This window comes from Tenebrio molitor, chromosome 3 (genome assembly GCF_963966145.1).
Source record: "Tenebrio molitor chromosome 3, icTenMoli1.1, whole genome shotgun sequence".
Lineage (NCBI taxonomy): Eukaryota > Metazoa > Arthropoda > Insecta > Coleoptera > Tenebrionidae > Tenebrio > Tenebrio molitor.
In genome coordinates, this window is record NC_091048.1 from 11,880,876 (window position 1) to 11,896,203 (window position 15,328).

The window sequence follows — 15,328 nt, forward strand, 5'->3', positions numbered from 1 at the left end:
AACGCTTCTACTGGGTAAATGCCGCGGATGACACCGAGACTTGGTGCCGAAAATGTGCAACATGTGCTGCGAGCAAGAGCCCCAGAACACAAAACAGAGGCCCGATGAGGCAGTATAATGTGGGGGCGCAGTTAGAAAAGATGGCTTTCGACATAGCCGGATCATTCCCAGTTACGGACTCAGGCAACAAGTACATCATAGTGGTGATGGATTATTTCAGCAAGTGGTCAAAAGCCTACGGATTACCCAATCGGAAACCAGTGACGGTTTCCAGTGCTCTGATGGAGAACTGGATTTGTCGCTATGGAATCCCTCTGGAAATGCATTCGGACCAAGGGCGGAACTTCGAATCAAATGTGTTCCCAGGCGTCTGCGAACTTCTGGGGGTACGGAAGACAAGAAGGACACCTTTGCATCCCCGGTCAGACGGAATGGTCGAACGTTTCAACAGAATCATAGAGCAGCATTTGTCGAAGGTGTTTGTTACGACAAAAAATTTAAATTACCTTTTCAGAAAATATACTTAACTTTAAATTGAAAATAACCTAATACAAAAAGTATCAATTTCCTTTAGGGAATTTAGTTAGGTATCCGTATCACCGACGTACTGCCAACAAAAATACTAAATGATCATAGCTGCTACAGTATCTTTGTGGAGGGAGTTCCGATTTTTTTTTTTATTTCCATATTTGGACTACTGAAGTGATCCCCTACAACGCTCTGAATTCAGAATTCGCGAATTTTGAGACACCCTGTACACAGGGTTATTCATGTCAGATGACGAACCTGACCAGGTAAAAATGCAACCCAAAAGACAATTCACAAAGCAATCTTGATTCCTATTACGTTATGCGTCATTATCACAATGCGCATAAAACATAGACAGCTTTGTAGTGACCCAGTTTAAAATTTAAATTTAAATTCCCGGTACCGCCACGAGAGTGCGCCAAATGTGAAGGTACTAGCGGCTAGACTAGGAACTCAGGGATGGGGTTGGTAATCCTGGGGAGTTGGCAACGCAGAGAGCGGAAAGATAGCGGGGGTGAAGAGGGCTCTCACGCGGGTGGTTGAAGGGGAGGTCACTTTTGTTTGGTATTTCGAAACGAACACACCTTGCGAAAAGCGATCCAGTTTCTCAAATTTGTAAGTTAAATCTAAATCAATTGCACTACCGTCCCGAGTAGATATTTTGTGTCCCCGTGAGGAATTCGACGTTTTAAGTCACCTGGGTAATTTATCCCACTTTCGTTGCCTTTTTTTTTGTGTTTTGTTTTTGGGACCAGGACCACGTGGGTAAGGGTATGTTGTAGATTTTGTGGCATGCTGTTTCTTTAAGAAGCGCCCATTTGTTAATTTTAAGCGTTATCTTTCCCCCGGGAGGTTAATTTTTTTAGCAATCTGGTAATTTCGAAAATTAGAAGCCGTCGTCCGAACCGCGTGCGTCCATTTTGTTTTTTTTTCTTTCACTAAATTTTCTAACGGCACTCGACCCGCCATTTTCTTTTTGTTTAACATTACCAGCGATTATTGTATTCGTGATTTATGTTGTTTACTGATATTTGTGCCATTTAAAGTGGTTTTATTTTATCGTTATTTAACTTTGCGCTTGGTTCTCTTTTATTTGGTCATTGTTTAATGTTGCGCTTTGTTTTGTTTATTTTATCATTGTTTAATGTTCCGTTGTGGTTTGTTGAATTTTTCGCATCGTTTAATGTTACGCTTTGTTCGATTGAATTAAACTCGGGTTTTCTTTATGTTGTTGTTAAGCACCGCTAGATTTCGGAAGAGTTAAAGTAAAATGTTGTAAGTGCGCCACTATGGGAGTTAGGTTTCAATCAGGAAGTCGTGGGGTTGTCTAGTAAATTTCTGTGGACCCTCCGTCGCGGTTCTAGAGATCTTGGGTTTTTGTCGGTAAACGGTTGGTTGGGGAAGGCGGAGTAAGCTCTGCTCGAAGCGGCTTGGGATGCTCATCGATACATTGAGTACTGATAAATCCTAATAACAGTATGGTATAAAGAAACAAAATTTGTAGCGTTACAAAACACCACAATTACGTTTGGCCGGTGTAGGAGGCCCAAGTGATTCTACAAATGCTCGCGGGACTATAACAACGCTACTCGAACACCTGGAGCTAGCATAGGAAGCAGGAAAAACACTGCACTTGTCGACGCGACGCGCCAACCCTCCGCAACAATTTTTTACGTCGCCCGTTTCAAAAAAAGAAACAGTCAATTAGAGTCATTGTGCCAGCCACACGGGGCGGCTGGAAGAACACGCGTTAGCCCCGCAATGTCGAGCTGAGGTGACTTTACGCCTCTGGATTGTCTAGCTGCGATTCATCTTTCTTTCATCCCCCATTTTTCTTTTCTCTCTCTTCTCTCTTTTCTTCTTTCTCAGCTATAGGTAACCGTACGGCAAAGTTGATCCCTTTCACTTTCGTAACTTGCCGGAACATTATCTTCTTCCTTTCAAAACTATCTTTCTTCTTCCTGTTCTACATATTTTTTGAAACCTGCGGAAAACGACTATTACCACCTGACGTAAATGCACACGGACTCACCGACGCTTTACCGCAATAACATCGGCAATTTTCCCGGTCGGTGAGAACGAAAGGTAAATAAACCAGCGCCATAACCGTTCACCTGTCACGACACAGCGCACGTGTAGTACCACCGGAAATGCTATCACTTCGATGCGCAGTACCCTAGAAGGCCAGAACGCCTTATTGCGCGACGTAATAAGGTTGACTATCCCACGCGAGACAGATTTTTGCAAGTACGGGCACTGCGGTACCGAGATTAAAAAGCGGAAGCTGGTCGCATTTCGTCGAGAAACGCCAAGGCGTCAGCTGCGAATTTTCGGCTCGCGGTCGAGTCACCCCTCGCACCCGGAGAGGTAATTACAGCACATTTGCATATTCTCGTCACTAATATCGTTCCTAGGGGGTATTTCGATCCGAATTCAGTACAGTTCGGAGCAGCCGAATTATCGTTTCGTTCGGGAGGAACATCGAAGCGTTCGAGTTCTTCATCGAAGAATTATCGTTGGGTCGACCCTTTCAACCGGAAAGGTAATTACCGAGACATTCGCATTTTCGTTACTAACGTCATTCGTTAGGGGTGTTATGTCAGATTACGTTACGTTGCGTTGAGGACAACATCCCGTTGCGCAACATTTCGGCTACGTCCTCTTATGGATAGAGTATCGTCTTTGAGCATCCTATCGTCGTCATCGTCCTAGTCGGACCTTCCGTCAAACCATCCCCAAAACAAGGAGCGCTCTTGCGTCGCCGCGTATCGAAAAACATTAAGGACGCCGTCAAGGATTCAACCCCATGCGTCTACAGATAAATCGCACTATCTAGTATCGTTTTCATTTCGTACGACGCGACATTAAGCGTGCAGGACACCTCGAATTTCCCGCTTCTCTAATTTTACTATATTCTCGAAATTCTCAGTTATAATCAGTGATCGGACGAAATAGTACCGGACAAGTCGACCAGTACAACTTTGCGTAATCCCTCGCTCGCACATAAACACGATTCAGCTGGTTCCATGTTATTGAAAGCGAACCAACTGAATCGTGTTTATACACTGCCGCTCAAAAAATTCCGGGCACCTAAATTTTGGAAATTTAAACGACTTCATTTTTTTATTTTCATAATTTCAAGTCATGTTATTAATTAACTAGGTCTATTATAGTGTCTTGGGCAAAAAACGTGATGCCTACATTGTTTTTTTAGGAACTTCTTGATTTTAATCAATTTCTCACTTTAGCCCTATTTAAAATTGTTTGCTTATCAAGTTGGTTTTTACTAAAGTTAATGTTTTTTGACAGCTGAATTTTACATGTCAGATTGTATACTCATTTGCATAAGCTGCTGCTTGAAATTTCTGCTCAAATTGTTGCTTTAAACAACGATGGCCGAAGTGTGCGGTATATTGCACAACATCTTAACATAGCCCGAAGTACTGTGCAGGACACTCTCTCCCGCTTCCGTGAGACAAATTAATTTACCAAAAGGCCCGGATCTGGTCGTAGACGGTCAACAAATGCCCGGGATGACCGTTTTCTCCATCTTTCTGTGCTGCGAGATAGGGGACTGCCAACAAATATTCTTGCTGGACGACTAGCTGCTGCTCGTGGAGTCACAATTTCAGAGCAAACAGTGCGGAGGAGACTTAGAGAAGGAGGTCTGTCTTCGAGATCACCAGCTACAGGCCCTAGACTAACTGCAGCACATCGAAGAGCACGACTAGAGTTTGCACTCCAATATGTGGATTGGGGTGTGAAAGAATGGAGAAGCCTTCTCTTCACGGATGAGTCTAGGTTTAGTCCGAGATCACCAGACGGTCGTGAGAAAGTCTGGCGAAGACCAAGACAGTCAATGCTGCATATCTCCCAGAACTAGATTTAATGGAGGCAGCATTTGGGATGGAATCTCTTTAGACGCTCGCACCGATTTGGTTTTTGCGCCATTTATCGGAGAGAATTTTCTCTCAATGGATGATAACGCCCGTCCGCACAGAGCTAGAATTGTGGACCAATATTTAGAACAAGTTGGTGTGCAACGTCGTCCGTGGCTAGCGTGTAGTCCCGACTTGAATCCCATTGAGCACGTCTGGGATTTTCTTTCCCGAAGAGTCAGACGTCGCCAACCTCGACCAGAGACCTTAAACGACTTAAGAGTGGCGTTGGAGGAAGAATGGGCACAAATAACTCAAGATTACCTAGCCACTCTAATTCAAAGCATGCCTAATCGACTAAGGGAAGTAATTAGAGCTCGTGGTGGCAACACGCGATATTAACTTTAATTTGGCAGATATTCATAACATGTTAATTTCTAACTCTTCAATTTTCTTGTTAATTTATTTTGTGTTAACTTTGTTTTTTAGTGTTAAGTTGATGTTTTATACTTATAAATACAATTTTAGATATTCTATGACTTTCCATAAATGAAATCGACAATTTGGAGGGTGTCCGGAATTTTTTGAGCGGCAGTGTATGTGAGTGGGGTATTACGCAAAGTTGTACTGGTCGACTTGTCCGGTACTATTTCGTCCGAACACTGGTTATAATACAACGAGTAGTCAAAGATTGTCGAATATTTTTGTGGTGGTATCACGAATGGTCATTCGCTTTATGAACACCATGAATGCGTAGCACGAATGGTGTTCGAAGCATAATGACCATGAGTGATACCATCGGATACGTGTTATTTGCAATGGAAAGTGTGTGCAAAAGATTTGGAGAGACATCTGATGCAGAAATCAATGCAAATATTAGAAGAAACGTGCCGGAAAACACAAGAAAGTCACGAGAGTCGGTATGGCGTCAGTTTGGTCAGTTTTTAGAAGAAAAAGGCTACTCTGTGACATCATCTACCACACCTACAGAGTTAGATATTATTCTGAAGAACTGTGCTGTCAATATGAGGAAGACAGATGGGTCGGAATATAAGGAAGGTGTGGTTAAGCATACACTACTGCGAAAATGGTGCAAGAAATGTATTACAATAAGTGGAATTTTGAGACTAACCCATTTAATGAAGCTGTATTCAAAACATCGAGAGGCCAGAGATGCCACTAGACGAAAATTACAGGCGCTTCCAGAAAAAAGAACCAGCAGCGCAGCAGCTCTGTCTGAAAAAGAATATAAAAAAATTGTTCAAGTTTTCGACGAAGAGAGCCCCGAGGGACTTCAAAAGAAATTTTTCTTGATTGCCTCTTATGAATTAGCTTGGCGAGGTGGAGAAGGGGCTTAATGTCAAACTTATTTGTTCAAGGAAGAAATTAACAATGAGGGTCTTCCTACCGGACGTGTAGAATATAATTCCATTTTTTCCAAAACTGCTCAAGGCGGTGCAAAACGTTTAACGGAAAGTAAATGGTTAATACCGAATGAAAACGCGGAACTTTGTCCTGTCAGGTAAGTTCATAGTTCCTTCCTTTTAATTGATTTATAAAAATTAGATAATTATAGACTGTACCACAAGCTGTTGTCGAAGAGGGGCAATAATGTCAAGACCGAGAGAATGTTTCTGACGCCTAACCCATTTTGGAATTCTAATGGAAAGAACTATTGGTACTATTGGAAAGGAATAGGAATTGAAAAACGGCCGACCGAAAGGTACCGTAAAAGCCGTATGGCAAATAACGGGAATGGCATAAATAAAAAAAAAACTATTGGTACAAAAATTCTCCTGTGGGAGTAAATGAAATTGGAAAATGGGTGAAAACAGCGGCAGAAGAAATAGGGATGGACACTAAAAAAAGAAAAATATCTAATCATTCGATCAGATCCACTACCGTCTCATCACTGGCCAAAGCAGGTGTTGGCGAGCATCAGTTAATAAAAATCACAGGTCACAATATTATTAATTCAATCAAGCCTTATTTGCAAATGGACAACGAACATCACAGGACAATTGTTGAAAAAATGAGAACTACTACGTCGACAACGACGACGACTGAATTGAACAACAGCAGGGAGGGTGAAATTAACATAACAACAATATTCGCGATGGACGCGTGTGCATGTCGTGCGTGTGTGCTCCGTTGTTTTCGCTTTTTGTCGAGTGTTCCCTGGGATTTTTGGGAGCGAATTCAGCATAGCTGCATAGGGCCTGTGTCCTCTCGTCTCCTTTTTTTGGTTTTTTTCTTCTCACTCTAGTTGCTGGGTGAGTTTGTTCCATTTTATACTTTTTTCTTATTGTTGATGGTGGAAATGTGATTTCGTGGCGGCAAAAACCACCTTTTTTGTGCTATCACACTCTACTGAATTTACTGCCAATTTTGTTTCTCGTCTCTCTCGCTTATTGCTTGTATCTGCATAATGCCTGCTTGCAAATTATGTAGCACAATTTTGAAACATTTCGATAAATGTATCGAATGTTACGTGTGCAAATCTAGATTTCACATAAAATGTTTGAAATTTGATGATAATGATGTAAAGGTCTTTAATAAATATAACAATTTTCAATTTGTTTGTGATGAATGTCTTGCAATTGAGGGCTCATCTAAGCTTGATCTGTTGACTGAATCCGTAAATAAATGTGTGTCAGACTTAAAGAATACCAACACGGTTGAGCTCGGAGCAGTTACCAATGATCTACCTCTTTCTTACTCGGAAGTCACTAAAAAGTCATCTGTCATTCTAAGACCGAAAAATGAAAATCAGACTTTCCGATATCAAGAAAAATTTATTTACTACTAGCTGACCCGGCGAACTTCGTACCGCCTCAGAATCAATAAATGTTGTGTTAACTTATTAGCTGAATTGAATGAAGTTTTTTTATTAAGATAAAATGAATAATCAAAATGAAGGAGATTATTGGTATTCATGTCACGTGATGTGCAAATGTGATGAATTTACGACAATTCATTAATAGAGTACTGAAAAATTAAGTTTTTTCGGCAAATTCATTTGCAAGAAGTGAGAGTGTAATGAGTAGTAGAGCAAATTGCTGTGTCCCGAGTTGTAACTAACTATACAGTGAATTTTTTATCAATGAACCATAGGGATTGACATGGTGTAAACTTTATTTCATGTGCGAAAAATAATTTTGAAATTAGCAATAGAAACACCATTGACGCGAAATAAAGTTTATACTTTATACCATGTAAATCTCTATGGTTCATTGATAAAAAAAATCACTGTATAAAAATAATCCAGAATTAACAATCACCATAAACGGATTGAATATTTTAATGAGTTTGGTTGATGGTTGGGATGCAGCCAACATCTGACGGGAAGAAAATATGGAAAATTAAATTAAAAATTGGAAATAGAATTACTAAGCATATGCGTGTTTGTTGGGAACATTTTGTAGATGAAGATTTTGTTCCACTGGTGAGTTGGTTTGGACCACGATATACATAAGAACTTCTTTCTATCATGGTTTGGACGCACTGTTCACTTGTTTGATAGTTTCGAGGTTAGGTATGCCGCACAGCAATAAATGTTCAACCCTAAAACAGCTTCCCCCGCGACGTAGCATTACTTGGGGTAGCATTTAAATAATTACAGATAGTTGACGTACTTAAATGCATAATTAGTTAGATACAGGTGCGATACACTGAATAAGTGAATAAGCCCATTTCTAGCGTTAGCCAGCGTTAGCAGCGGGTATGTTCCTGCACGGATGTTGGCCTTGTAGGGTCCTTTGATGGTTGATATAAACGCGAGATTAAAAAAAAGACACAAACAAAATTGCAAGGGGACAAATCCGGCGAGCGGGCTCTCTACTACAAATTGCCCCTTATTGAGGTGAGACTCCAGTTCTTCGTCTTGTCGCACTCCCGGTTTGTCTGAAATCATGGTCTGAACGTAGTGACCCATGTAACAATTGATTTCTGGTTCGGGACACGACCCAACATTGAAGCAATTTCGGAAGGGTTGCAATCACAGAAAATCAGTTTGAAAAGTAGACCTCGACGGCAAACGCAGGCTTTCCACTCTTCCAACGCATGATGGCAGCTGACAGGGATAGGGAACAAATCTTGAAAACCATGGCTTCCGAATGAGACCACTCCCGTCCCATTACGACCCCTACAGTCTGAATAGCGCGCATTTCAAAAAAGGAAGTTATGTTGTCGCACCCTGTACAATGCAAAAGTAGATGTTATTGATCACCATTGATCACACTTGTTGTTAAAACTCAGCTGACGTTAAATCTCAATTAAGTTCAAATTGTCGATGCGCGCACAATGACAGATTGTGACAGATGACATAACCTTTCAAAATGAATTTTCTTCATAATTTTTTTTTCGTTAGTTATTCGATGTTTTAATAGTTATTCTGCTAATCGGGGCGGAGACAAATCCAACAATATAAAGATCATAAAAATCTGTCCAGCCGTTCTTGAGTTATAAATAGCGTAACTAACCCGACTTTGTTTTATATATATAGAATATTGACCCCATAGCTTCCAAGATAGCGATTTCTAACATTAAGGGGAACCGAAGTGGTGGAGTAATTATTACTTGTGATAGTCTGGAAGATTCCACCAGGATTAAGGGCTTGATATCTGACAGATTGTCAGGTTATAACGTGAACGACCTGCCTCTGCTGCATTCGCACATTGATTCCTCTGTATCCCAAGATAAATTGCTAGAGTATATATTGAGTCAGAACAAATCCCTCTTCAGTAAAAGCTTTAAATGTGTTCTGAAAAAGTTTTCGCTGCTGCGCAAAAATACCACCCTTAATCAGGCGTTGTTGGAGGTGGATGTTGCGTCTTATCGTAACATTTTGGCTGCGGGTAAACTTCTCATTGGGTACGATTACTGTAGAGTGTGGGATGCTGTTGATCTTCGGCGTTGCTTTAATTGCTCGGGCTTTTATCACCTTTCGCGACAATGTCGTCAGACTGAACCGACTTGTCCCAGGTGTGCCGGTCATCATTGTGTTAAGGACTGTACATCCACAACTTTAAAGTGTATTAACTGCTCGGCGCTTCGAGATGAACATCCGGACATTGACTGTACCCATGCGGCATGGGATAATTCCAAGTGTACAACTTACAAATCACAACTTGCTACTTTCAAAAGCAGGGTCCTTAGTCTCGAATAGCAACCACTGCATTCGTATCATCGGGGGAGAGATGTTTCACTTTCCCACAACCCATCTGTTATGAATGATACAATATCACAATCTCGCTCTACGTTTGTTTTAAGCTTGTACTACCAAAATGTTGGTGGTATGAATAGTAAGATTAATTCTTTTTTTAACTCAGTTTTTACATTCGACTTTGATTTAATAGCCATTTCTGAGACGTGGTTATCTGACTGTGTCTATTCCTCCGAACTTGTTAATCATGATTTGTTTTCTGTATTTCGATGTGACAGAAATTTTGCTACTCTGGGTCTGTCTAGGGGTGGTGGTGTCTTGCTGCTAGCTCGTAACACTCTTAGTGTTGAAATGGTTGATGTAGCGGCAATTCGTACGATTGTGCCTTCTCTTGATGTGGTTTGCTGTAAGGTAATGTTGAACTCTTTGACACATATTTATGTGTTTGTTTTATACTTTCCTCCATTTTTGACTATTTCGGATTTTTTAACTGCGTTGGAGTGTCTTGAGTTGATGATTAGTTCTCTTTCTTCAAAAGTCCTACTTGTTGGTGACTTCAATGCTCCTGGGTTTGGATGTGTCGATGGTTGTGTGTCTGATTCCAGATACTCAGCTGTTACAAACTTTTTGAATACTTATATTGAATCTTCCTCAACATAATGTCGTTTACAATGATTTAGGTAGACTACTTGATCTCTTGATTGCTGATTTCAACTGTGAAGTACATCATGATTTCTTGCCGATGTTGATTGAAAGCAGACATCATCCTGCCCTGTTCTGTTCCTGTACTATTGAGGCTGTTCCTGTACTATTGAGGTTGCGAAGTCGTTTACTGCACGTCAGATTCCTGATGTTGCCGCTTACAATTTTAGGAAGGCTGACTTTGTAGGTTTGTATAGAGAACTTATGGATGTTGATTGGAGCTTCGTATCAGCTTGTGATGATGTTAATGTTATGTGTGAACGTTTCTATTCTAAACTATACGAAATTTTTGATCTTCATGTACCACTCAAGAAATGTACGACGCGGCATTATCCTGTATGGTTTAATTCTGCGATCATTACTAAAATCAGGAAGAAGAGCAATGTTTTCAAAAAATATAAGCGCACTGGTCTTCCATCATATTTTTTAGAATTTAAGAACTTAAGACGTGACGTGAAGCGTGAAATTGATGTGGCTTTCCGTGATTATATTTCTATAGTACAAGAAAACTTGGTCGGTGATCCTAAGAAATTCTGGTCATTTGTTAACAACAGGAAGGGTCGGAGTAGGATTCCTTCCCGTATGAGCAATGGTGGTCATTCTTTGAACTCATTTTCTGAAATTGTGAACAGTTTCGCGACTCATTTTAAGAATTCATACGATACTGCAGATGCTCCTGCGAATTTAATAGATGTTCTTGGAAATGCTACATTCCATTTGTATACTGTTTCGGATGCTGATATTTTGGAATCCATTGGATTGCTTAAGTCGGGTCTATGTTCGGGTGATGATGGAATTCCTGCTTTTTTGATTAAAGACTGTAAGTACTTACTTCTCCCTCCTCTTCGTGTCTTGTTCAACCTTATTCTAAAGTCGGGTGAATATCCAATTATGTGGAAGGTTGGACGAGTTTGTCCAATATTTAAGTTTGGAGAAGAAGTCTGATTAATAATTACCGCCCCGTCACAATTCTGTTAATTTTTCTAAGTTGTTTGAATTTGTATTGTATAGGTTTATCTATTCAAATGTTAAGTGTCATATTTCTGAAAGTCAGCATGGTTTTGTCTCTTCGCGTTCTACGATTACAAATCTAGTATGCATTACCGACTACATTGCCAATGCTCTTGATAACAATACTCAGGTTGACGTGATATACACTGACTTTTCGAAGGCTATTGACAAGCTTAACCACAACATCCTTCTTAGTAAATTGAGTGCCTTCGGTTTCAGTCCTTCTCTTTTATCTCTACTTAAATCATATACCGGGTGTAGAATTGGTTTACGAGACATAGGATTTTACATGTAAAAATAAAGAGTTTCAATTATTGGCTCCCCTAACAATTTCATGGCAAAATAGTTAAAATGAAAGTTAGACAGAATTAAAATTACTGTCTAATTTCAATCTTAGTTTTATTCTAACATCTTGTGGTACTGAAAGAAAGGCAAGAAAAGAGTTAACACAAAAATACTAAAAAGTACTTCTAGGCATGAAATTCTGTTTCTTTCTTTAAATGGTATTATGGAGGATCTTCTTTAAGAAATTTCCAAGCAACATTTGCTTCAGGTTTCCCAGACCGACCAAATTCAGCCATAGAAACAATTCGAAGAATTGGAACATTTAATGGAAGATACCTTTTCATTCGTCCTGTAGTCCTGTACGAGTTCATTTGAAGGGCAGATCAAAAGAAAATTAAATAATAGTGAAACCACCCGACAAATAATTTTAGAAGTCAAATTTCATTGCTAGTACTGCTTTTTAGTATTTTTGTCTTAACTTCTTTCTTGCTTTTCTTTCAGTACCACAAGATGTTAGAAAAAAACAAAGAGTGGAATTAGACAGTACTTTTAATTCTCTCTAACTTTCATTTTAACTATTTTGCCATAAAATTATTAGGGGAGCCAATAATTGGATCTCTTTATTTTTACATGTAAAATCCTATGTCTCGTAAACCAATTCTACACCCGGTATGTGTGATAGGGTTCTGTACGTTGAGTATATGGGATTCAGTTCGTTTCGCTTTACAGTTAATTCTGGCATTCCACAAGGATCGAATCTTGGTCCATTGCTTTTCTTGTTGTTTATAAATGACATTAATGAGATTTTCACCGTTGATTCCCTTTTATATGCTGATGACTTAAAGTTATATTCGAGAATACATTATATGCATGACTGTATAGAACTACAATCGAATGTTGACTTGCTGTCCGATTGGTGCTTAAGAAACAAATTACTTCTGAATAAGGACAAGTGCATTTCTGTTTCGTATTCGCGTAAGCATGACATTTGTCGATTTGATTACAAGATAGACACCCATACTTTGTCTAGTCGTTCTTCGACCAAGGACCTCGGTATTTGGTTTGATTCCAGGCTGGTTTTTGATGTGCATATTAGCTCTGTTGTTGCTGCATCATTGAAACTTCTCGGATTTTTATTTAGATCTTGCAATGAGTTTCGTTCCGAGAAATGCTTAACTACGTTGTATTTCTCGCTTGTAAGATCTCGTTTGGAATATGGTTCTATAATATGGTCTCCGTATTATGTGACATATACTAACTCTATCGAATTTGTACAACGTAAATTTCTAAAGTATCTCTCCTTTAAGAAAGACGGAACTTATCCGCCCGTTGGTGTTGATTATGATTTCTTGTGTTCCATGTTTAATTTTACCCCCCTCAAAGTTAGACGGGTACTTGATACGGTGACCTTCCTATTTAAATTATTCCATAATAAAGTAGACTGCTCCACTCTTTTGAATGGTCTGTTCATCAGTGTCCCTCAGATTTCATCAAGATCACATAGATATTTCTATGTTCCTAGAGCTAATACAAATATTCTTAATAATTCTCCTTCGTTCAGGATGTGTTCCATTTTTAACTGTTTTAACGATATTTGTGATCTTCATACTATGCCACTTCCGAGTATATTGGTTGTTATAATGTGTAATTTAGATCGATTGCATCGGTTTGCTTGATGAACACTTCATTCAGTATTATCTCCCGACATGGGACAGTAGTAATAATTGTAGCTGACTGTTACTGAATTCTGTTCTTGCTTTAGTCAACTTTTATTTGGACAGTAGTCTGTTAGTTGACTTATTCAATAATAATAATAATAATAATACATGAATTTAGCAGTTAAATTCAATTTATTAAAGGATACACAACCACATTACATTTATAAACCAGAAAGTTGTTTAGAAAATGACAATTACAAATTATATTTTGATCGCACAGTTTTAACTGACATTCACATTCAGCATAACAGACCAGACATTATTATTTTAAATAAACAACAAAAGCAAGCATATCTTTTAGATATAGCTGTTCCAAATTCACACAATATAACACAAACATATAATACAAAAATTAATAAATATTTAGAACTATCCGTTGCTATGAGAAATCTTTGGTGTTTAGAAAAAATTTCGATTTTACCATTTATAATTTCAGCAACAGGAATAGTACCGCAATCTCTTTTTAAAAATTTAAAAATTTTGGACTTAGAGAACACATTGGTGGTTGAAATTCAAAAAGGTATATTATTATACTCATGTCACATCGTGAGGAAATTCCTTAACATTGACACAGAACATAAAACACAAAAAAGTCAAAATGTGGAGGCGAGACGCCGGTAATTATGTTGATAAGCACTGCACTATTACTTGATAGTATTATCCGTAATAGTGTATGTACTCCGGCAAAATTGCCGTGCCGCCGGGTGGAGGTGGGATACGAAATAATAATAATTAGTAATGGTGAACATACGTTTAAAGGAGGAATTTTCAAATATTGTAAAAAGTTAATTTTTCAAATTGTTCATTAGCTTTGTAAGGAAGTAGTTTCTTTGAATTAGAATAATAATCAAGTTAGTTTAAAATATCTACTTCGACCACTAGTGGAATACCCAGTTATATTTTCACTAGTAGAATATTCGCTGGATTTTTTTTTTCTAGGCTACGAAAGTAAATATCTGCTATTTTATTGGTTAATATTTGAAAAATGACAGGTGAATACAGGTGAATTGAATAGTCAAATTCATTTAAATTATTTAATTTCTCAATTCAAGCATTTTTTGTTTTGATTCGTATTTAATTGCGAATAATTGTAAATATCAAATCATTGGAGTAATCCAATTTAATTTTCATTTTCACTTTCAATTGAACAACATTTTGTAGGCTCGGAAAAGTCGCAAGCTTGTTAAAGTGTTCGGCAAAACCGGACACCTAATTCATAGTTAAGTTTGTCTAGCGATAAGAATAATTATTAAGTTAAAAAGGTTGAATGTAAGGGAAAAGCTTTTCTTGAAAACCGAATAAGCACAATTATTTAAACTAGAGGTCGCCCAGCGGTCGAAATTCGACCGTTTTCATTAAATTTTTAAGTTTGAACGTTACTGAGGTTTTTTTTTTTTATCAAACAGTATACCTCTATTAGTGTTGCAACAGACCTCTGCTTCTGCTTCCGCAACTGCGGAAGTTCTGCACACTTTTTCACATCCGCTTCTGTTTCTGCTTCCGCATTTTTGTATCGGAACTTCATCGAAACTTTCCAGAAATGGCGTGATTATTGGCACGGGGTGCGCGGGCGAGGTGGGGCGCCTAGCGAGCCTGTCTGTACTTGCGACTTGTCTGATCTGATTCACCTGATTGTTTTCATTTCTTTCTTATTAGTATTACTTATTAGTTATTGAGCTACGCTGTGATCTCTCTCCGCCTACGTAAAAACTAAAAAGCGTTTTCTTGCTTACAAGTGTATTACTAATAGTAATAGTGAATAGTAATTTACTATATTGTACTTATCTCTTATTTAATATTTTGTGTTGTAACTGTAACATAAGTTAAAAGTGAAACAATGAAACCAAAATCAAGCCCTATTTGGAACTATTTTGTTGAGATTAACGATTCAAGTGCCAAATGCAAAATCTGTGACAAAGTATATTCGCGAAAAGGGCGCACGACTACCGCATTGAAGAGTCATTTAAAATCATTACATGCCGAGAAGTTTGCAGAGTTTGAGAAGATAGATGAATCTGTTAAAGTTTCATTGAAAGCCAAAA

General features: G+C 38.6%; 1 long non-coding RNA gene across 1 annotated transcript in view; it reads left to right on the plus strand.

The window, feature by feature from the left end:
* Positions 1–13,401: 13,401 nt before the first annotated feature.
* The window catches only part of LOC138126061 (uncharacterized), a 144,046-nt gene continuing 142,119 nt past the window's right edge, over positions 13,402–15,328 (plus strand). The window contains exon 1 of the long non-coding RNA XR_011157596.1: positions 13,402–13,681. This is a non-coding gene — a long non-coding RNA (uncharacterized lncRNA). The remainder of the gene's footprint in view (positions 13,682–15,328) is intronic.